General features: G+C 41.0%; 1 long non-coding RNA gene across 5 annotated transcripts in view; it reads left to right on the top strand.

Moving 5' to 3' along the window:
- LOC146435507 (uncharacterized) overlaps positions 1 to 22,173 on the top strand; it is a 241,431-nt gene that overhangs the window by 131,014 nt on the left and 88,244 nt on the right. For 2 of the 5 annotated variants that reach the window (XR_014852977.1, XR_014852975.1), the window contains exon 6: positions 22,007 to 22,140. The exons of 2 other annotated variants lie outside the window; for them this stretch is intronic. This is a non-coding gene — a long non-coding RNA (uncharacterized LOC146435507). Of the gene's footprint in view, positions 1 to 13,296; positions 13,554 to 22,006; positions 22,141 to 22,173 lie in introns of those variants that run through there. One more of the 5 variants, XR_014852980.1, reaches the window with a different exon arrangement.

A 22,173-nucleotide genomic window follows, 5' to 3' on the forward strand; every position in this document is an offset into this window, starting at 1 on the left:
ATTGTTAAGTGTATCAAGGGAAAAAAACACACAAGCCTCAGATTTTGAAACAGTTCCGTCTGTATTTGGCAATAGCCAAATTTACTTCTTCATAGCTAACTTGGATCTAGACAATTGTTTAAATAAATAAATAGAGTCCACCTCTCCAAGAGGCTTTAGAGTATGAGCAGAGCCAAATATTGAAGTGCAATAATAAAGGAGTAGGAGTAGACAGATTTGGGGAGCTTAAGAGATTAATAAAGGCAGCAGATTTTTTTGTAGTTGGAATTTTCTTTAGCATTGTGAACTTTGTTGTATCACCATGGCATGCTTCAGATGCTAGAGAAATGAGAAACCTCAAAGCTCCTGCTTTGCATTGCCTCTTGTGACATCTAGAAGCTTCTGGAAATCATAATTCAAGTAGTTACTGCATACCATTTTTCCTTATCTTGGGTAAAATTCATCCTTATGCAAAAGGTATTATTGCCAGATTTTCAGTGCTCTAGGGAGCGATGGCAATAGAAGAACAGACTAGAGAGAGGTGGTCGAGTACTCTGCATGAGACATGATGGGGTTTGTGTAGTGTATGTAACCATAAATCCATGAGAAATTATACTGTTTTCATATTCTTGATAAGTTTTGTTGCAAGTTGCAAACTAATTAATGTTCACTTAAAGATATATCTCCTGCAGTCCAGCCACTAGTTTGGAATTTCAGCTTGCTGCTTTTTTTTTCCTGATGCTTTTGCAAGGCTCTAATGACAAGGTAGCAATGAAAGTGTTAAAAAATTAATTACAAAGGCTCCAAGTAGAATAAAATAGGAGAAAAGACTCAAATGTCCAGATCATTAGCTTTTGTGAAAATGAGAAAACTCATTACATTGTATTTTTTGTGGACTTTTAATAATATATATCAATAGATGTTTTAGAACTATACACAAATGCTGCCATATTTCTTCTTTCTTACATCATATCTGTAAGACCAGGTGGATATCTGAAGCACAGTGAAATTTTTCACTTGTTTAAGATTTACATTTTGTATTGTGATGGGAAGAACTAGAGTGGGGTGACCCCTATCCCTTAAGCATTTGAAACCTCAGTTCCAATCTTGGCTTGAATTTCAGATGAAAGTAAGTAAATTCTTCATCTTTAAACCTTAAGTTTTTGCTGATGCCCTTGATGAAAATAGCCATCACAATAGTTGATGTAATTGTCTGGCTTTTCCTCTGTTGAGCACTTTAGAACCCGAAGCAGGTTTATTGATGGTTAAAGAAGAAATGTATATTCATATGTCTCATACTGAGTGCCTAAAAACTTCCACAACAGCAGATTTGTTCAGTTTGAGAACAGGGCACATTTTCAGAGCATTGAGAAAAAATGAGACCATCGAGTCCCTGAAATGAGCTGCTGGAATCATTGTCACAGTTCCAGGTTCAGTTTGGCACCCACCGTGGCTGCACCTGCTGATGCCATTATGTTGACAGGTACAAATCACCAGTCATGAAGGAGAAAACCATGAAACAGGTGACAACTGGTGCTGACTGCATAAAGTAATTACCAATCCCAGAGCCTGAGGCAGCAGTACCTAAAAGGAAGCAGGTGGACCACCAGGGACTGTGTGTTTTCACCCCACCCCTCGAGTACAAGAGCTGCCAAACATGCAGAGACATTTTGCAAAGTGCTTGCTAAAGAGAGACTCCCAAAAATGCGACAAACCCATCTCTCTCTCTTCTTTTTCTACACACATATTTCAAATATCTACTCCCCCTTACAGAGATATTCCACTTATATTTTGAAATTGAATGTGTTTTGCATCTTTTATGAATGTGCTGAGCGTAAGCAGAAAAGGATGGAGTTTTTGTGTGGTGTTGAGCAGAGTGAGCTTTAGCTTGGCTATGTGTCTAATTAGGTGGCTTTTTTAGTGTGTGCTCTGTATGGGCTAATTAGAGGAGTCTGGCCTACAGCCAGGCTATTTCTTCCTTAAAGATTTGGTTGCTCTACAGCATTGTTGGAACAGATTTGTCTTTCTGGTTCAGACTGGGAATGAATAAGTACCACAGGTGGCAGAATACGAGCACAGAACATTACCTGCCTTGTTGATAGAGACAGACTGTAAGTCCTAAATGGATGATATTGGCACTTGTGAAAAGTCAGTTCTGTTCCTCACTGATTATCAGCGACATTTCAGCAAAATGTCCAGCAAAGCTGCAATCACAGTAATTGCATAACAATTGCAATCACAGGCCTGTTTGGCCTTTCTGAGAGCAGAACAGCTATTTGTTATACAGTGGGTAGGTTTTCAAATGCCCTGGCAGTGTCAGGTTTGTTAGTGAACTGCATGCCTTGCTGAAAAACTGCCTTGGGATCAGGAGTAATGCACAGACAGAAATGAATGGGATCTATTTTAACTGAGCTTGGCACAACACAGAGGGGTACCCAAACAAATCCCACTGTCTCAGAGGCAGAGAGACAGAGTAAGCAAGCTTTCATAACTCTCTGGAGCTATGTTTTCCCTTCCCTTGCTTTTCCTGGTTTCTGCTTTTACTCCTCGTATGTGTATCATATTTATTACCTCCATTCTACTCACTTCGCTGCAATACTTAATAAGAAATGTTATGTTTTATTGTCATAGATAGTGACTATTGTCACATACACACCTCAGAGCACTGAAAAATAATGGCTGATTTTGAGAAAACTCGGTGAAAAATTCATTGTTCCTTGAAAGGTGGGATTTTCACCAGCTATGCAAAATGTAAAGTGACCAGAGCAGGAGCATAATGTCTTGTAACCATTCTTCTGTTAGCAGGCATATTCTGCCCTCCTTTCACACCCTTGATCATGGTGTAGCACTCTTTCGCAGTATTTCTTGCAACTGGTGATAGATTTCTTTATGCTACACCTAGTCCCAGACTCTGACCATATGAACTCTAATCCTCAGACTAGAACAGGGTATTGGTTTGCTGGAATATTTACACCTAAAAAGGCAAAATCCTTACCTCAATTTATGCAGCTGAAAGGAGCTCATCAATTGCAGAGAGCTGTAAGACCTGACCCTGCATCAAGTCAATAGATTGTGGCCTAGAGGTGGTGAGGCTAAGCAGACATTGGTCAAGGAAGGATATGTGATGATATTACCAGTGTGCAGTAACAGAGTTCTGCACTCACTGAAAAATTGGAAGAGAACTGCAGAGGAAGAAAGCAGTTGGTGTAGATGAGTTCTCAACCAGCCCCTGGACATGTATTTCAGCTATCCTCTTCACTTGTGGGAGCTGGAAGTGCTGCTGCTACCTAGCTGGCAGCTGCCATCCCTCCCTTGCCTGTTGGCACTCTGGTCAGGTGTCCTGGCTGTTGCCTCCTTCCTCTCCATTTCTGTCTGTCCTGTTTTAACTCTGCTTCTCATGTTTTGTGCTTGTTCTCATTTGCACTCTCAGTTGTTTTTTGGCCCTATTTATTTTTTCACCATTAACCGTGTTCCTCTTGAGGTGTTTAGTGTAAATTGACAGGGCTAAGTCAAATATGGGTTTGGCACTTCCCTGAGGCTGAGAGCAGAGCAGCCATCTGGGCTGCCAGCCCTGCTCCAAGGCTGCAGGACTGTGCGTGGTTTTGGGGAGAGTTGCTGTTAGGAGATGCGTGGGCAGAAGTCATCAGCTGCTGCCTTTAATTACAGTTACAGTGCACATCGTGGAGATCCAGAGTAAAGTTGATTTCTTTGCTATTTCTTCTCTGCATTTTTACTTCACTGAATGATATTAGAGTCATTTCTCACAAACCTAGCAGGTGCCCTGAGAAAACCTGTCCCAAGCCTTGAGGGTCCTTTCAGCCTCAAACAAATCATGTATTGCAGTCAGGAGCCTCAGAAAGAGTTGGGCTCATTGTCCTCTTTTCGCTTCTCTGTGACTTGAGAAGGAACACATGTGGTTGTGGCAGCAGGGAAAGGCTGTTTGGTTAGGTGGGGTTTTCCCTCTGCATCCACATGCTGGCTTCAAAGGAAGAGAGCTGCAGGAATGTGCTCCTCTCCTTGCACATTGATTTAGCACAGACATGGGGCTAAGTAAAGGACACAAGGTGACTGGAGGCAGCATTTCTGTCATTGCATAAGGGGAAAGATGGGACAGCCACATAATTGTCACATGGAAACTTTTGATACAGAGGGAAGTCTCTTCCTCAGAATGTGGCAGGATATGCAGGCAGTAAAGGACCAAGAGAGAAAGCCTATGCATTCTCAATAAAGCAGGCCCTCAGTGCTTAGCTCATGACTTTTCAAGATTTGTGGCGTCTTCAGTCTCACCCAGAAAGCTATGTGTTTGCCCAGGTGGAAGTAATTCTTTCAGGTTTCCCTCACAGCACATTGAGAGGACAGGAAAGATGCAGGAAATAACAAGGGAAAGTTCGTGGGGGAGTCAGAAGACCACTCCCAAACGAGGTCAGAGAGTCACTGTAAGGCAGGAAATGGGACAATTCTTGCTTCAGAGCCAAAGAGCAGCATGGTTCAACATCATCCTCCGAATTTCTAGAAAAGGGAGTAGAAAAATACACTGGTGAGTGAGAAAGCTGAGTCTGTGGTGTCAGAGTACAAGAGGCTGCAGTTAGAGCAAGAGAGGAGGTGGAAACAGAGCCAACAGGGACACAAAGTGATTGTGCCAGCAGTAGAAGATATCTAGCCTTTAACAAGTCTGCAACATGTAGGAACACCAGCAACTTCAGCAAGAGCTAGTGCCCTACTCCTCAAGAGAAAGATAAATAACATGCATGCAGGCTATCCTTGTGTTATCATGGGGAAATCTTGACACAGAGATGTCTTTTTTATGTTATTTACTACTCTAGGTCAAGGGTCTGAGACTCTTGGATATAACTGTGACTTGACAGTGGTTTCTCAAGTCACTTTCTGGTTCCAGAAGGACTATGGAGGCGATCTGTTGTACGTAGGGAAAAACACATGGTCCTCACTTTTTAGCATTTTGGGAGGGAAACAATGCTGTATGTTGCTAGTCCCAGGGAACTTCCAGACACAGGTTCTACATTTTATTATATTTTTCACATTATCACAAATTAAGGTATTTTTCAATGGTTGTTTCTTGGCTTTTTCCTCAGCTTATCTTATGAAGGAAGCAGAATGAATTTAAATCTCTGGATAGGTAAAATATTTCATTTCTTGCTGTTGAACTAATAAATGTCTGCAATGAGTTTGGGAGTTCAAACCTTCATCTTTAACCCTAAGGAATGAAAAGCCCTTAAACCTCTAGGAGAGGGGAAAAGCAAGGATGTGTGGAATTAAAAAAAACAAGCCTCAGAGGATAAACTGCACAGAGAATTATGAGTCATGCTGCAACACGGATTGAAGCTTGTCTCACACAAGGAATCATCAGGAAGCAACAAGCAGTTAAGGATGAACCCAGAGCATGCCTGCAATTTTAATGACAGGAGCCAATCCTCAACAGGCATGTTTGTTTGTTATGGTGAGCCTGATGAGCTCATTTTGGATGCTGGCACCCAAAGAGCATCATTCTCTTCCTCTCTGACTCAAGCATAAGCACGTAGGACAGTGATCTTGCATGAGGCTTAATGTTTCAGACAACGTGTATCCTGTTTGGAGTAACATTAACAGAGCATTTTGGCACATGCAGGTGTACTAACAGATTGCAAAACCACACTGAATTCCAGGGAAAAGAAGCTGTTCCCTCAGATGGCTCTCCATCCATTGATGTAAGCCAGACAGCTCTTCCCCCTTGCATTTAGTCCCAAGATTTGTCTGTTTTTTTTATCTACCTCTTACTTACAGGCAAGGTGATGGAATGCTGTTGGGTATGCGGATTGTTCCAGAATCGAATCCAGCTGCTCTTCAATTTTAAGGACTTTGTTATCAATTCACATCTGTACAGTTCAGCTAGAGGAAGAGAAGGCAAGCATAGCTTCTCTCCTACTGGTTCCCTATAGTTAATTTGTGCACATTACTCCTGTATCCCCATTTTCTGAGACTGAGAGCAAATAATGTTCCAGTACATGTAAACACTAATGTGCCTCTGTTGTTGTGATCAGTACTGCAAAGCCCTGTCACCCATGCTGTGACCATGCTGGTTACAAGTTCCAACAGTGCATAACCTGATTTGCTGCAGGAGGAGTGAGTGTCCCAGAACTGTGTTCTTGCACCGATCAGATGTTTCTGAGAAGAGGTCATGTCTTTCCTCATGTTCTCTGATGCAAATCCTTGGCATATTGACTGACATTAGTGATCTAGGAGAGAAGGTTCTCCACATCACTTTTCATTAATGGAGAAGGTCCTGCTCTTTGTATAAAAATTGCATTTCAGTGGTTTTGGAAATTCTGTAGTTTAATGAGGTGAATGTTCTTCTTGAGAATGACAGGTTTGCTACTGGTGCTGTTTATTTTTATGATGTTTTATGTCCTTGAGGTTTCATAGGTTGGAACAAACTAGGCAAAGTAGAAAGCCAAAAAGCAAATAATGTTTAACATCTGTCAGGCATTCAGCTGACACAGTGAAAAGGGAATGTGGTGTTATTGGTACTTTTTTTTAAATTGGAGGTTTACAAATTGAAATAGCCCAAGCGAAAATCTCAAAATGAGATGAAAAGTAGCTTCAGTGCTTCAGCTTAATGGGTTTTGTGGGGCTTTTTGTAATTCCTTCCTTCCTGCCCCTAGCACTCTAGGCACACTTAAGCTTTCTAGTGATGATAGGCAGCTAAAGGTTTCTGTGCCTTTAGGACTTGCTACAAAACATAGAGCCCAAATCTATCATCCTCTGGTGAGATAAGGCCAGGGGAGCCTCCATGCTGTGGTAAATGTGGGAGGGGAACACTATGACATGTATGGCTGGGGCACTGCCCCTGCCAGGGCAAATGGGTGAGCTGCCCCCCTGGGACAGGGCAAAGCCTAGTGCTCAGTGATTTATGTATTCTTTCTTTGGTCTCTCCCAGTACAAGCACTGGGTTGTACCAGGACAACATTTACCACAACAGAGCGAGCAAGAGGCTAAAGCCTTCTTCATCCTTCCAGAAAGTGTCTGATTACAGGGTGACAGGCAAAACTTCTGTAACACTGCATGGAGACATTAGCATTAAGGATGGCTTGGTTTAGTGATCTTTACCTTTCTCTTGCAAGCAACTTTTTGTTATATTAGCTAGAATAACAAAATAGTCTCTGTTGACAGAGACTGGTGACAAAATACGTGTGTTGAGGAGCAGCCAGAGCAGGTCTGGTGATGCCTCTCTGCTCACTCAGCTGGGTCACACCACCTGCCTCACACTTGGGCTGTGTCTGTCTCCCATCACACCTGTGGCCAAGGTCATTCACACCCTGAGCACTCTCTTTGCTATATGATTTTCACTGAGGAACCAAACAAGGGTTCCAACAACGAGTATTAAACCATTTCCTGACGTGTTTGCTCCTGCCTGAGGTGGGTCAGTGTTCCCTGGGGGTGTTCTCAGCAGGGCACTGCAGTCCCACAGCTACTGCACAGGACAAGCCCAGTTCTGCTGGGATGCTCAGTACTGCAGGGCACTGTTCTGCAGGTCCTACTCTTATACCCATGTGCTGGCCATGAGATGTGCTTTGGGACCAGCTCTATGTGCCTTGCTGAGCGAGGCTGTCAGCTGTTGCTATGACAGATATGATAGCCAAACAGATATGAATGAAGAAGCATTATTTCAGAAAAAGATTCGCATTGAGCAATTTGACAATGGAGAGTGCTTTCTCCAGGCAGAAATTTCCAGTAACTGGGAGAACTTGGCTTTACTCAGTAAGGTTTTTTTTTCCCTCTTATTTTATCAGAGCTAATTTGTTTCTTACTGATTAAAAGAAAAAAACTTCGGAACCAGCAGAAATGATTTACAGTTTAGTTCTTCAGAATAGGAAAATCAATCAAAATATTTTAAAAATAGAAGATAATAACTGGAGCCGCTCATCAAGATTTAGGACTAACTGCAGGCTTGATTGGGGACTCTAAAATTAGCTTTTATTTTATTTTTCATGTAAGCATGTGCAAAGCACAACTCAGTAATTATCAAACTGAATTGTCACTGAAAAATGGCTTAACTGAATCTTTGTATTAGATTAAAACAGAATTTCTTTTCCTGCTGTAAATCTCTGCAGCAAATGTTCTCTGTCTCAGAACATGCAGCTCCTTGATTGAAATTATGTTTCCACTTCAGATATTTTGCAAGGCATAAGCCATGTATGTACTCTGCTTCAGTAGGAATACTCTGATTGACACCAGATGATGACTTGATTCTACATTTATTCTTTGTTAGTCCATTTACATTTCTCTCTCCATGGATTTAATGTCTGGTATCATCAATTAGCAGACTTAGTGCTGTCTTGAACTGCTCCTTTTCAGTGTCTTCCTTGAACCTTCTTTGCTTGTGAGCAAGGGGTGGGGCCAACTAAGACATGAAACTTAAAATACATTTTCCTGCCCTTACTTTTTGTGCCACTTCTTTCTGTAGTTCTCAATCATTCCAAGGTTAGACAACCATCAAAAAATCACTGTGCACAGTATGGTCTGCATCCTGTTCCCATCCCAAAAAATCAAGATTATTTAATGATATAAAACACAAAGAAGCTGTAATTGTAAGAAACTAGACAAAACATGCTGCTTTAGTTTGGATTGTAAAATATTCTGCATTGCTCCCAAATAGAAATAAAAATTGAAATCTTTATGCATCCTGATAAATAAGAACAGGTGATTTCTAAGGTAAGTTTGCACAACACCTTATAGGTACCAAAGGGTACCCTGGAGACTGAGTCCCTATTCCAGTTACTCATAATGCTGGGCTGTAATGAAGTCACTTAGCTCTTAGCTGCTCTATTGCAAAACTGAAAATACTCTAATAGATCACCAAAATGCGGCATCTGGGCATCTGTTCCAAATGTAGTTGGTCTCCTTCCTTCCCTTCCACAAAATAATGGTGCTTCTTTATTCAAATTACCTTATTTCAGACAGGGCAATGGTGTTGTCATGAAAAGAAAACAAAAGTTAATTGCCTAAAATAAAAGTAGGAGAGTGTTTCCAGCATGAGAATGATAGGGATTTGTGTGAAACCCAAATTGGCTCTCTCTTGCTGGCTTTAAATTATTATTAAATAATATATGTATGTATAAACATTTCAGAGTGAGTTAAACATTTTCTTCAAATTAAATCATTGCCAAATTTAAGCTAAAATTTCTGTTACCTTCAAAGCAAGAAAGTCTTTAAGACAGAAAAAGAATTAAACCTCTCATCTTGGAGACATCAAACCAAATGTCTTCATTTCAAAGTGTTGTGAGGTTTTTTCCAGCAGAGTTTTTTTCCAGAAGCCATCTGATTAAATATTAGCAAAGCTGTTCAGTCAATCCAAATACTCAGACATGTATTTTTCTTCATAGAAAAAAAAATCTGAAAATGTTTTCCCAGCTCTCATAGTTGCAGCAGGCAGAACTTTGTTATCCTCCTACGACCTCCAAGTCCTGAATGGCTCTTTCAGTTAGGTCTGCGCTTCTTCTAAATAGAAACTACCAAATCCAGGGCTGTTTCATGAACCATAAAGTACATTAGCCATCAAAGGGAATGGAAACTTTCCTCCATTTACTGAAGAATTAATAAGCAAAGTGCAATGATGGTTACAATTTAAGAGGCAGGAGCACAGCCCTGGTTGCCTGGAAACAGGAGGATGCCTTTGGAAAGTCACACCAGGCTTGCTCAGGAGAACAGTTCCAACACAAACTGATGCCCATTTTCTCCTTTTTAAAAACATGACTTTTCTCATTGTTTTCTATCAATACTTTGAAGAGTTCAAAAATTCATTTAGTGTTTACCATATATTTAGGTGTGAGGATGTGTCAGGCATATCCAGGAATTAGAGATGGGTCTGAATAAGGGTCCTACATCCAAACTTTGAAGAAATTATTCAGATTTCATAACTGCTCTTTTTTTTGTAGTGATAATCAGACTGGTCAGGAGTGGTCAAACCTGGGTCAACCTATATAACTAGAGCAAGCAGGTTTTGCCAGAAGCCATACATGAAGCTGGGCTCAGTTTAAAGCCTGTCTTTTGTCTCAACCAAGCTGATTTAATGCAGTGTGCATAAAATAAATTATATGTCTGCAGGAAAACTGATTAAATCCTGACCTGTCACAGGAAAACCAAAAGTAATCATTGTATTAACATTGCCAATGCATTCCATTTTTAGGCATGCTTTCCATGCAACTCCAGCAGCAAAACCATATGAATAATATCCCCTGTGCTAAAAAGACCTTTGGAATCCAGCATATATTTTGGCTTATGAATATGGCATCATAATTAAACCAAAGCTGTAAGGCATCGGGTTGGAAGAAAGCTCAGAAGGGTTAATAAACGTTCCAGTCAGCCTGGGACTGTATTTCTGGGCTGGTGGAGCCCAGGTGGAGCACCAGCTCCACTCAGACCCGTTACCAGCTCCAGAGGTGCTTAGCTGACCTACACTGCTCTGCCAGCTTTCACCTGTGACCTTTGGTAGGCATGCTGAGCTCTGGGGACACAAACCAACCCCACAGTCAAGGGGAAAATGGAATTTCTTTGAAATTACCCTTCTGGAGTCAGCTTCACAACTGAGCCCCAGCTTTGGGCTATGAGGATCATGTGAGAAAGAAATGCAGGAATCCCAGGTTTCAGCATCAAAGTCCTTTGAATGTGATGACTAACTTGATGAAAGCATCCAGAATTCTACTTAATTTTTGGGTAGAGAAAAAATTCAAATCCAGCACTTTGTCTAAAATATGTGTTTCTTCAACCATCATTTGAGCCCACTGCAAGTGAGCATGGGAAAATGTCTTGCCTTCCATGTTGTGCTTTGCACTACATTTAATGTTCCCAGCTTCTGAGTACCAAAGTAAGTAGACACACTAAAACCAGACTTTTTCAGAGTTCCTAGGCATGGAAGGAGTTACTTGGTTCAAAAATGAGTTTAAAAAGAAAAAAAAAAAAAAACTTTAGAGGGCAGAAGAGGATAGATTGAGGATACCAGCTTTATGCCTTGCATACTCACTATTTGATAGCTTGAACCTTTCATTACCACAGTTTCCCTCTGTGTTAAGGTGGAGATAATGCATTTTTCCTAGGACTATTGTGACAGCTAGTGCTTTGCCAATTGCTTTGATGTCTTTGAAGGGAAAAATACTCTATCTGCTTAAATTTAGACTGAGAGAACATTGTGAATCAGGTGCTGGTGGCTTTGACCAGATTCCTGTAGAGTCCTTTATTACATGATGTAGGGGGTTTTATCAAAGACAGCTTTCCTGTTTTTTCATAGCTTCCCAAACGATTGTGATGTCCCCCACAATGTGACGCTTTTGCTGAGAATTGTTTGTTCTTGCATAACTCCTGTGTGTGCTGAGAAATAGGAATATTTCATGAGAGTCTTTGTGCCTGGTAATTTTATCAGTTCTTATCAGGTTGCAGAGAAAGAAGTGCCAGTAAATTGGATGTCTTACCTTGAAAAGCTTTCAAAGAGAAAACGTGACATAGTGAATAGATGCCTGGAGGGTAAGGATTTTTTTCTTCTTGGGTTACAGGAACACAGACAGGTCAATATGACAGAGCTATGTTAGTATTCATGAGGTGACTCTCCCTTTGCCTTCAGAGCTCACTGTAATGGCTTGAGAAACATGCTCCACTGTGGTGGCTAAATGGCAGATTGTATCCAGCATCAGAGGCTGGGGGAATGGTCACAGGTCCTGAATACCAATAAAGTAGGAGCTGATGGTTGCTGCAATTTGCCAGTGGCTGTGAAGTGCCTGAGACAGACGGCAAAACCTTCCCTTTCACTTCTTCTGTGGGTGTTTGTCAGAGTTCATATAGAATACTGCACGGCAGCTCCGACAACTAAAGGATTTTCTCATTTCATTGGGTCACATGGCACCAGGCCTCATGGCAAACATAGGAACCCCTCATCCTGTGACCCCAGTATCCTGGGACCTTAAAATGGCTCTTCCCAAATAAATAAATTAAACTTTGTGTTACCAACCCAAGGAGGAAGGGGAAGCAGGGCATGGGGGAGTCCCTTGAGTATAGCTGGTTCTCTACAATGGTCTATTTGTGTGTGAAATCTGAATGTTAAAATTGAGTGAGTATCCAGCTGTGGTTAGATTAAATTCTTTACCTTATTTGAAAAAAAAAAAAAAAGCTAGGTTAAATGTCTCCATTTCATTATTTTTCCTAGCCCTCTTCAGTACCGTGGGCCAATACTTCAGCTGGCATAACTCAACATCATTAGGCATATGAGTATAACAGCAGCTGAGGCCCAAGAGCTTGTGTGGATGGGTTGATCTGCATTTAGCCTTACATTCCTGGTTGCTTTTCCCTGTTTGTTTTTGTTGTTGTGCCCAGTTTGTTTCCCTGTCTGTACATGAGATCTCTTCTTCATCACCAAAGAAATAAGCACATCACATCTATTATGAACCCCTGTATTTGGGGTACTCACAGCAAATTTGATGCAGGCAGAACTTGGCACGTTCTGGTTCCTGTGCCGTTGCTTATGCTTGCTGAGGCAGCATCCCATCAGTGCTGGCAGCAAGCGGGGCTGGAGGCAGCATCGATCTTAGCCTGCTTTATGCACCACCTGTGCCCAAATCCAGCCTTCCAGCCTGCAGGAAGGCAGGTCTTGCTGTTCTTAAATTGACATAGCAGGAAACAGAGGCCAAGAAAAGCCATCTAGCCTGTGTGGTCCTGATGGTTGCAGCCTGACTGTGGATATATGCCCAATTTCATGAGCTCTATTTGCTGCTGCTTTGCTGATGAAAAACACTTAGTGACTGGCACAGCCAAAAAGGAGGCAGATACTCCAAACAAGAAGCAGGCCTATACACACTAGGGTACATGTACAAATTATGGACTCAGCAACTGCAGTTTTGTCTGATTTAGATGAAATACACTTGGAGAGGATCAGAGAATTCAATGTATTCAGGATTTTGTAATTTGTGTGCTGTTGGGTGAGGCACAGAGGGCCTACATGGAACAGCTCCCTGGACTAGAGCAGCTAGGTTCTCTTCAAACAGCTTTCATACCAAACAGGAGAATAGGAATCGTACCCTAGCTGACATGTGGGGTGCCCTTATGGACATAAACATTCCCCAGGCACCATCAGTCCAGTTAAATGTCTTATCATGGCACATATTTTGCAGGCAGATGATTTAAGCTTTCTTGTTAATTATTATTATTAGGCTGTGCAGAGAAAGCAGTGTGAAGAGCCCTTGTTGCTCCAAGCCTGGAGGTAATTACTGAAAGTAGAGTTTATAAGGTGAAAAACACTCTGCTCCCAGCTCCTCTGCAATGCCTTCACCCGTGTCACAGCTGGGGTGACACACAGGAAAATGCCACGAGACACCCAGGGATTGCACGTCTATGAGGAAGCTGACGCCAGGTCCTGTGTCACAGGGACACCTGCTGGAGCAAAGCCTCGCAACAGCTGGAGACAGAGCTCAGTGCCCTGCACCATGGTTATGGCTTGAAATACAGCTAAACTCTCATTTAAATGCAGCTCAGCTCTCATTATTTTCTTTCCTCAGCTAATTGTACTACTCTGTGTCTTTGTTAAATTTCCCAGGCATCAGCACATATGAGCAGATGATTAAAAATTCTCTTTGATTTACATGATAACACAGATGACTGACCTTGTGCCATACTATAGCACTTGTCAAAAATGCTGCTTCTGTAGGAAAGATTCTTGCTCCTCCTGTTTCTGTGAAGAGTCCTGGCTTAGTCCTTAGGGAGGTGTGGGGCTGCACTGTCCCCTCTGACCAGAATGTCATCTGGAGCTGACACTGCTGCAATACCTTGAGAGAAGAGGCTGTGTATTTTGTTCTGCCCCATAAGCAGAGCAGCATAAGACTCCTTGCATACTGTTACATGTTACAAACAACATCCTATATATCCCCTTTCTTTGCTCCTCAGGGGCAACAAATACCCTTAGAAGCAAATAGAAGGAACACACCTTATGCCTCAGGATCACTCTGACAACAAGCTGGATGCTTGCCATGCAGAGCTGGGGACACTCCTTTTTGTGGTGGATATTGCTATCCCTGTGCCGTGGAGCTGTAGAGAGAAATAGCTGTTAGTACTGGCTTTAAGAGATTTACTGCTTTCACATTTAGGAATAGTAAGTCAATCACTTTAAATCACATCTCTAACAAGGAAATTTCATTCTGAATTCTAAAGTGTTGCAGTAATACCCTTAGGAGCAGTATCATTTGGGACTGCTGAAGGCATAAAGTACAGTTCTTTTCTTATCTTGTACGCTAAGCGAGCACCTTTGATTCACTCTCCTGCAGCTGTGGTATCATATAGGTAATTGTGCAGCTGATGATACCTGGTGATCATCTCTCTGTGCCTCCAGTGAGCTGTAGGGCAAACAAGGAAAGTTGTCATGTTTTCAGTTTCTTCCATACAGGTCAGTGTGCTGATCATCAGACAATTTACATCCTTGCATACCTGTGCACATTTGATTGATCAAAGAGTAGTGATCTTTAAGGTATTTGAATTTGAGGCCCCTTTCTACATGGCTGCTCTCTAGCCACTCTTCTCCCAGTTTATACTTGTGTCTGGTGTTAGTTACTCTATCCTAGATGCAGAATCTGGCATTTTGACTTTTCAGTTTCATCCCAGTTGTCATTGCTTAATGAATACCCCGATCTGTTTATATCCCTCTGCAAGACATCTTGAAACTAACTACTAATGCAACATTTTGAAAACCAAGCACGATATTCTGCAAACTATTGATGTCTAATACTGTGATGCAGGAGCTAAAAATGTGGGGTTGTGGTGATGTGAGTTCCTCAAGGAGAACGGCATTGTCTAGGTCAGGTTTCATTCCCAGTCGATAAAGTCGATGTGCCCAGGAAAAAAACAAAGTCATTTGCTGTTTGCTGAAGAAGAATTTGGTAAAACTCAGCTTCTGCTCTTCCATTCCTGTAATATACCTACAAGGCAATCAGGGCCACCATTCTTTGACAAGAAATGAATGTGGATACAGGCCTATTAATGCACATATATAAAACAGGGCTAAACTCTAACATGTGTTCACTATTATGAGGTCTCTGTCCTCCTGCTGTAGTATGTAACCTTCATCCATACTGTAGATCAGGGTTAGGGAGGCCCTTTACTCCACAGAGTTCTGCAAACACAGCTCCTCAGTGCTCAGATGATGACTATCAATCATTATAACTTAGATTAGCTCTCAACTCCATGCAAAGACAAATCTCTCAACTATTCTTTTTTGTCATCACTATTGATGAGCATCAGTCAGTAGTTTCACTTCCTTTGATAATGTCATTTTAGATGTTTGTTTCAAGCTTTTATAATGCAGAATCTCTCATGGAAAATGACAGGTGATACAGTTCTGTAGTACAGATGGTGTACTGGAATTCTGAAAACAAATGTTTTGCACAGTACTTTTTCAGTACTCCCAGAATCCATCTAGGCAAAACTAGAGCCTGGAATGTACTAACATTTGGTTTTGAAGTAATATATTTACTTACTGTTTGTGTATTCAGTACAGGAAACTGTCTGCCTTTAGTATTGCTGCTAAGTACAGCAGCATGTTCAACAGCTGCAGAACCCAAAGTCCTATTTACCAGCAGGTAACCAAGCAGAGGAGCTCAGTGCTGTAGACAGCAGACCAGGCATCACCTCAGATCCACAACTGGCAAAATTCCAGCATTTTTGCAAATAAGCAGCTTTGGGCATTATAGAGACTTCAGAGCTCATGACTGACATGAATTCACTGGCTTGTGTCTCTCTCGGTACAGCAGCAACACAAACAGTATATGTAGCTGTGTGAGCAGGGAATCCAGGGCTATTTCTACTGATGCCCATAAAATGCACCTCTGGCACAAGTAATTTCATATCCCTGTTGCTCATTTGGAGCACTAGGACATACTCTTACAAATTTCATGCAGTGTTTGTAACAGATTTCTCTTGCAGGCCATCCATTTCCAATATATTGTGTGTATATACTGTACATACACTGTGTGTATACATAAATAACTACATAGAGCTAGCAAAGTTTTCCTTATGTATTTGGAGTCTGTTGAGCATGTGTGTACAGTAATTTTCCATAGGCTGTGCTTTAAACTTGCATTTGGAATTGCTGCACAGCTTGGACAGTGCTTGCTCTTCCCTGTCTTTCCCTTCTCCCTGCTGCCATTGTGGACTCAGTTGACTGGCAAGTGGCTCTACCCTCAGTAGTGTCAGTCTGATTCAAGCACTAAACCTTCTCAAAGGTGAGGGGTGATTGTTTTTCTCTGTAAGGTGGTCTCAGATAATTTTTTCTGCTGTGTTTCAAGACCCACACGTGAAAATCATCTCTCATGAAACTACGGTGTCATATTCCACATGCTTTCAATAGTTCCTTCTCAAGCTGGCAAAGTTTATATTGTTAATCTACTTGTTTCAAGTACAAACAAACATAATTCCAAGAGCACAATATCATTATCATCAGCTTGGGACAGTGTATATAGTATGCACTTGCTTTTGGCTTTCTTCAGGGAGGGCCTTTGCACTATCTGTGAACACACAGTATCCAGACATGCTTAGTCAAGCAATGGGAAAGTTACTCATTTTGTTCATATTTTTCAGGAGTGCAGTGGGTTTACTAGGGACTGGAGCAAAGTACAGGTGGGAAGTAGAGACTTTGAGAAATTTCCTTCAACAAGTGAAGCAACAGAATTTAACTAGGCATACCTGTACTTGGTCGTAATGTATACAAATGCACGTGGAGAAATTAGCCCATAAGAAAGGCAGGGTCACTGATGTTTTGGGGTTTTTTTATCTCAGAAGAGCTGAGCAGAGAAAATGCTACACTTCACCAATCTGTTGGTAGGAAATTTTACTGTTGGTACAAAGAAGCTGTCAATAAGAGAGAGGACAGGGGCATTCCACTCCTTTGAACTTTGTATGGGCTGTCTCATGGTGGCTTTGGCAGAGCAAGAGCATGGCTGAGGGCAGCAGCAGCTCAGTGTCACCCTTCTCCCAGCTGCAAGAAGTAAAATCCGTTTCTGTGGGATGAGGTAGCTCTCAGTTGCTGAGTGAGGTCAGCCCTGCCAAGATTGAGCCCCTGAGCTCTCCATCTGCAGAGAAGTGCTTTCACTGATGATACTAAAAAGATGTCCAGATGCTCTTCCTGTTTTGCATTTTCAGGCTGCTGCCAAACCAACTGGGAAGCCATATTGTACAGATGAGACAAGTCATCTGCTGTATAAATTTGTGTGAAATTCATAGCCCATGCCTTTAATTTCCAGCAAACTTTCTTTTAAAGGTCAAACCAGAAATTTTGGAAGGTATTTTGTCTCTCTCAGGGACAAAATGCAGCCTCATTTCAGTTATGGTACCCAGTTGCTTACACAGAGTGTTAAACTGGATCCTACTGGAGAAGAAATGTTCAGCAGGAGAGAGTTTAAAAGTAATTAGTAACAGGGGAAGTCAAAAAGGTAGCTTTAGTACAAGTCGAAAGTAGTGCATAGTAATGATTAACTGGAGAGATAATATGTAAGTGGAGAAAAGAACAGTTAATTTATCAAGATAAACAACAAGATAGTTAAAATTAAGGGGAATAGAGGAAGTGATAATTAAAATCCAGTATTGTTAAATACAAAACTACACTTTGCAGTAGGTAGATATTTATTTTTTAATAGAGCCCAACTGAGCAATTGAGGGAATGCAAGGTATTGGTAAAGAGCTCCTAAAAGAACAGTGAAGCATCAGTGCAAAGGTATCCTTTAGGAGACATTTAATCTGAGTATAAACAAAATTGTTTTGCTTGTATTTTGCCATCAGCATAGAAAATTGCAGCATGTCTCTATTTGTCTACAACTTCTTTACCTCTAACAGGAGACAAACGGAGAATAAGCATGTGATGATGGTATAAGTCAGAAGTGAGGAATTTTTGGTGCATTCAGTCTTACTTGTGTGAAACTCATACCAGTGTACCCTATGAGTGATAGATAAAAGAAAAAATGTAGAAAAGCAACAAATGCTACAAGAAGCAAGCAAAGGAGCTGGGAAATAAAGGGCCTGAGAAATATGGAAGCAGCTCCTCTGTCCTGCATCAGAATTTTGCTTTTTTGTTAGTTCATTTAGGTTATTTCGTCTGGGTTTTAGCATTTTACTATTAAATAGAACTGGATTGCTAATAACATAGTATCGCCCAAAATTTTGGTGATAGGGAAGCAAGCAAACTTGGGCCTCTTTATAGACATGTCCTTTCTACCCTGATTCCTAGCAGAAGTCCATTTGTGAGTATAAATATCTTTGATTTTTATACTCTCAAAATGGGCTGGGAAATGCAGGAATTATCAGACCCCTTTCACAGCCCAAGAAAGATGACTTGAGTGAAATTGGATGGTTTATCTGGGATTACTCTGCCAGCCAATGGCACAATGAAGAATGATCATTTCATTTTCTGTCCTACCATTGATATTGTGCTGTGGAAACAGGCAGTGGAACTTCAGACATTCATTGTAGTCTTAGAGATGCCATCCTCCTGTCTCTCTGGAGAATGTGTGGTTGAGGTTTCAGATTTGCCAAAAAAAATTGGGTATTGCCAATTGCAAGAGACTGAGCTGAGTGAGGAACTTGGGTGAAGAGAACCCATGGCTTTCACAGGAAACTTCCAGCAAAGCAACCACCATCTCTGCAAATAACTGATTTTCGATGGAGTGGTGTTCTCTAGGATGTTTTTAAAATGGTCAAGACATTTAAAAAGGGAAAATATGATCCACAAATGGGATCACAGGTCAGGGTAGTGTCAGAGGTCTATCTGTCATAACTATGCTCACGGCTAGCTAGAGAAGGAGAGCAAAGGTGATTTAGAACAAAAAGAAAACTCCCCAGTTTCTGCTTAAGTACCACCAGCCATGCATTGGTTTACTTCAACCACTTGGTAAAGGCAAAAGACATAAAAAATGTGTCTTTCCTAAGGGTATTTCTACTCTCTTTCATCTGGCAGCCTGCCCTAATGTTTCCAAGGCAGAACTTCAATGGGAATCTGAAAACCATCCAGAATTTGGGTTTTATACAAGTCTAACATTTAGCATTCAATAAGGTATATCAGAGGGCATATGCTACCATAATTTTTTTTTAATGCTGTCAATTCCACTGAAAAGAAAATATTTTTTCCCTGGTGACAAATTCTTTCCAAACCCTTTTTCACTGCAGCAGGAATTGCCATAATGGGACTGAAGCTGATTAAGATCTATAGCAGGTGACAGATTTGAGAAGGAATAGTGGTTTTATAATTTAAAATAATACTGGAGAGCTTTTCTGCTTTAGATGCTAATATGTGTCAGCAGCAAGGTAAAAGACGTCTTGGAAAGTGCTTTTTCTGTGGATGAAATGTATTGTAAGAAAACATGTTTCTCCATGTTGCAAGAGAAAGTGAAAGATGGGCACTGAAATACCATTTACATTTATATATCACTTTTCACCATGAAAGAGGAACAGCTGATTGGAGATTACTCTGGCTAGAGAAATCCCTTCACCCACCAGAAATGCAGTCACCCTCAAGAGAGAGATGTAGCAGGTGTTTCACAGTGTATGGCACAATAGTGTGAACAAAAACAGTCTGCCAGGTGAAACATACTGGGGAATTATATGCAGGCAACGATGCTGTGTGCAGGCTGAAACTAAGCCTGGGCTTTGAATTAAAGAAAAGTTGGATCCAGGTTGTGCTCACTTTTTTCAGCCTGTAACTAAACACAGTGATGCTTAAATGCAGAATCATTGATTTTTTTTTTTTTTCCTCACATCCACTTTTTTCTGTGCAGCACATAGAGTCTCTTCTCACAAAAGAGAAGCTGCCAGGCTCTAACAATGAGAGCACAACTGAACCTAAAAATGAGCAGCAGAGTTCAAGAAGTGATCAGGGACCATGTCACTGGAAAGGTCATCCACTTGCTACTCTGTGTTTGCTTTCACTTCCTTTTTCCCCCCTTTCACATCCCATTATATCTCCTTCCTAAATGGGTTCTTTTACTCAGTTTCATGCAAGGATGGCAGATATTCTTTTTGTAGTGTTTGAGTCACCTAAGTGGGATGTCTGGGTATCTTCCTTATGTAGGATACTCCCAGACAGGTGAGACATGATGAAAAAGATCTGGTCCCTGGTCAACAGAAACATCACAACAGATATTTCCAGCATTTTTTATGCTGGGTTGCTAAGGAAAAAATATGCAGACCATGGTTTAGGCCACCAATATCTAGTTTTGCTGCTTCTTCAGTAGAGATAAGGCACAGGATACTTGGAGCAGGATGTGAATTTCAGCTGGAAATAACAGATGTTTCTTACAATAAAAAGCACCTGAGATGCTTTAGAATTATTTATGTACATGTTACTGCTTGATATATTCCAAGCAATCTCATGAAAATCCTGCAATTTTAAAATGCCTGGCTAATTGCATAGACAGTTTTATGCTCAGGTGGCCTCTGGCTGCCTGGGACTAGTGAGAGCTGACCTGTCAGGTCAGAGCTGCACATGGGCAGCAGGTTTTAGCTACAGACATCCTTTATTCCTAGCACTGTCACAGGAACCTGACACAGTAACTTGCTGCTCCTACCTTTTACTCACAGAGGAGATATTATTATTCTTCCATGCATTACACTGAAAGATAACAAGCTGTATCTCTGAGAAGGTCTGTTTTGAAAAGGATTGCACTCTAATGGCAGTGATGTGCTAAACTTGGCAATTTTTTCTTTTTCTGTAATCAATTTTCATATCTACTAAGTTAGTTGCCAGTTCCAATAATGGAAAACTAATTTGCACTGATGTCCCAACTTTGTGGATCTTCATGTGTGCACACACTGAAATTCTCAGCAAATACCCATGTTGGAAATGACTTTTTAAAAGTCATGTGGGGAATCAATGGTGCAATCAGGAACAGACTGAAACCCTGATTTATTTGTTACTTTCCTGGTGTGCTCTGAGCTGATGGATACCTGCAACCTCAATTAACTCGTTCTCTATCCTAACCATTGTGTGCTTTCTTCAGGGCACTGCATATTTAGTCTTTCTTAACTCTGCTTTAGTACACATCAAATGTAATCAATTTCAAGCTGCTATTTATCAGGAAAAAATGAAATTAAAATTATAGCTAGGACACAATTTACGGTAATTTGTGATGTTAATTGCTGTGCTTACTATCTTCCAATATGTGGCCCTTGCTCCAAGAAATTGAAAGTGGGGGGTTTTTTGGGGGGGGGGGTTTGGCATTTTAGGTCTAGTAGGAATAAATATATCACCTGGAGGTAAAGAGTTTCCAAAGAGTTCAAGAATATTTATGGTTTTAAAATCCAGTTCTGGAAAGGTAGAATGCATGCAGCAAATAGGTAAAAGACGCGTTAGAGCTTCTTCCCAAAGTTCTTACCTTTCTTTAACTGCAGATGGATGTTTCCTTACTTTGGCATAACTATGACAAATGACTCATAAAATATCTGTTCATTCACCTTATTCACATCAGTGCCTGCTCTGAAATTATCCCTGGGGAGGGAGAGAGAGGAGGGAAAGGAGTCACAGCTCTTTTCAGCACTAGACACAGCATTTGTGGTGGTGTGGCTGTCACCATCACGAGTGACTGATCTGGAGCTAATAAAAGGGCAAAATTCCTCCCCCCTCCTTCCCAGGAACTCTGGGCCCAATCATAATGATAAAATAACCACTCTACAAAGGAAAGCTTTTATATTTTTCATGACAAACTGTGCCAAAATATGGTTGGAAGCTTAATGCCTTCCCAAGTGGTAATGTCTGGGAGAAATTTCTGTGCTTTTAGTGCTAAACTGATGTAATGAAACTCATGCCATGCAGTAGCTCTAAACTGAACTGGGGGAGGTAGGCAAACTGCTCTCTTTCCTGAATGTTACCTGATATTTTCTGTTCTGTTAATGGTCACAAATGTCCGTGACTATCATAGAAATGCCCTTATTTTTAATTCCTCCCATATAAAACTAAAGAAATTCTGTCAGGCTACATTTCTTGTCTGTTTATGTGAGTGGGTTTGTTTTGTTTTCTCCACAGCAGTGCTGCTACATCTTACAGACTAAAGTGAATTTTTACCCTACCAACACCAAGGAGGCAATTTTTTGGAATTAATTCAAAATTTGAAATATGAGTTTGTGGGAACAAAATGAGGATTGGAGTTTGAATGCTTTCTTGAGTCTCTCCAGGTCAAATAGCCTTAAAAA

The sequence above is a fragment of the Lichenostomus cassidix genome, chromosome 6, assembly GCF_008360975.1.
Source record: "Lichenostomus cassidix isolate B80296 chromosome 6, HeHo_3.0, whole genome shotgun sequence".
NCBI classification, from domain to species: domain Eukaryota; kingdom Metazoa; phylum Chordata; class Aves; order Passeriformes; family Meliphagidae; genus Lichenostomus; species Lichenostomus cassidix.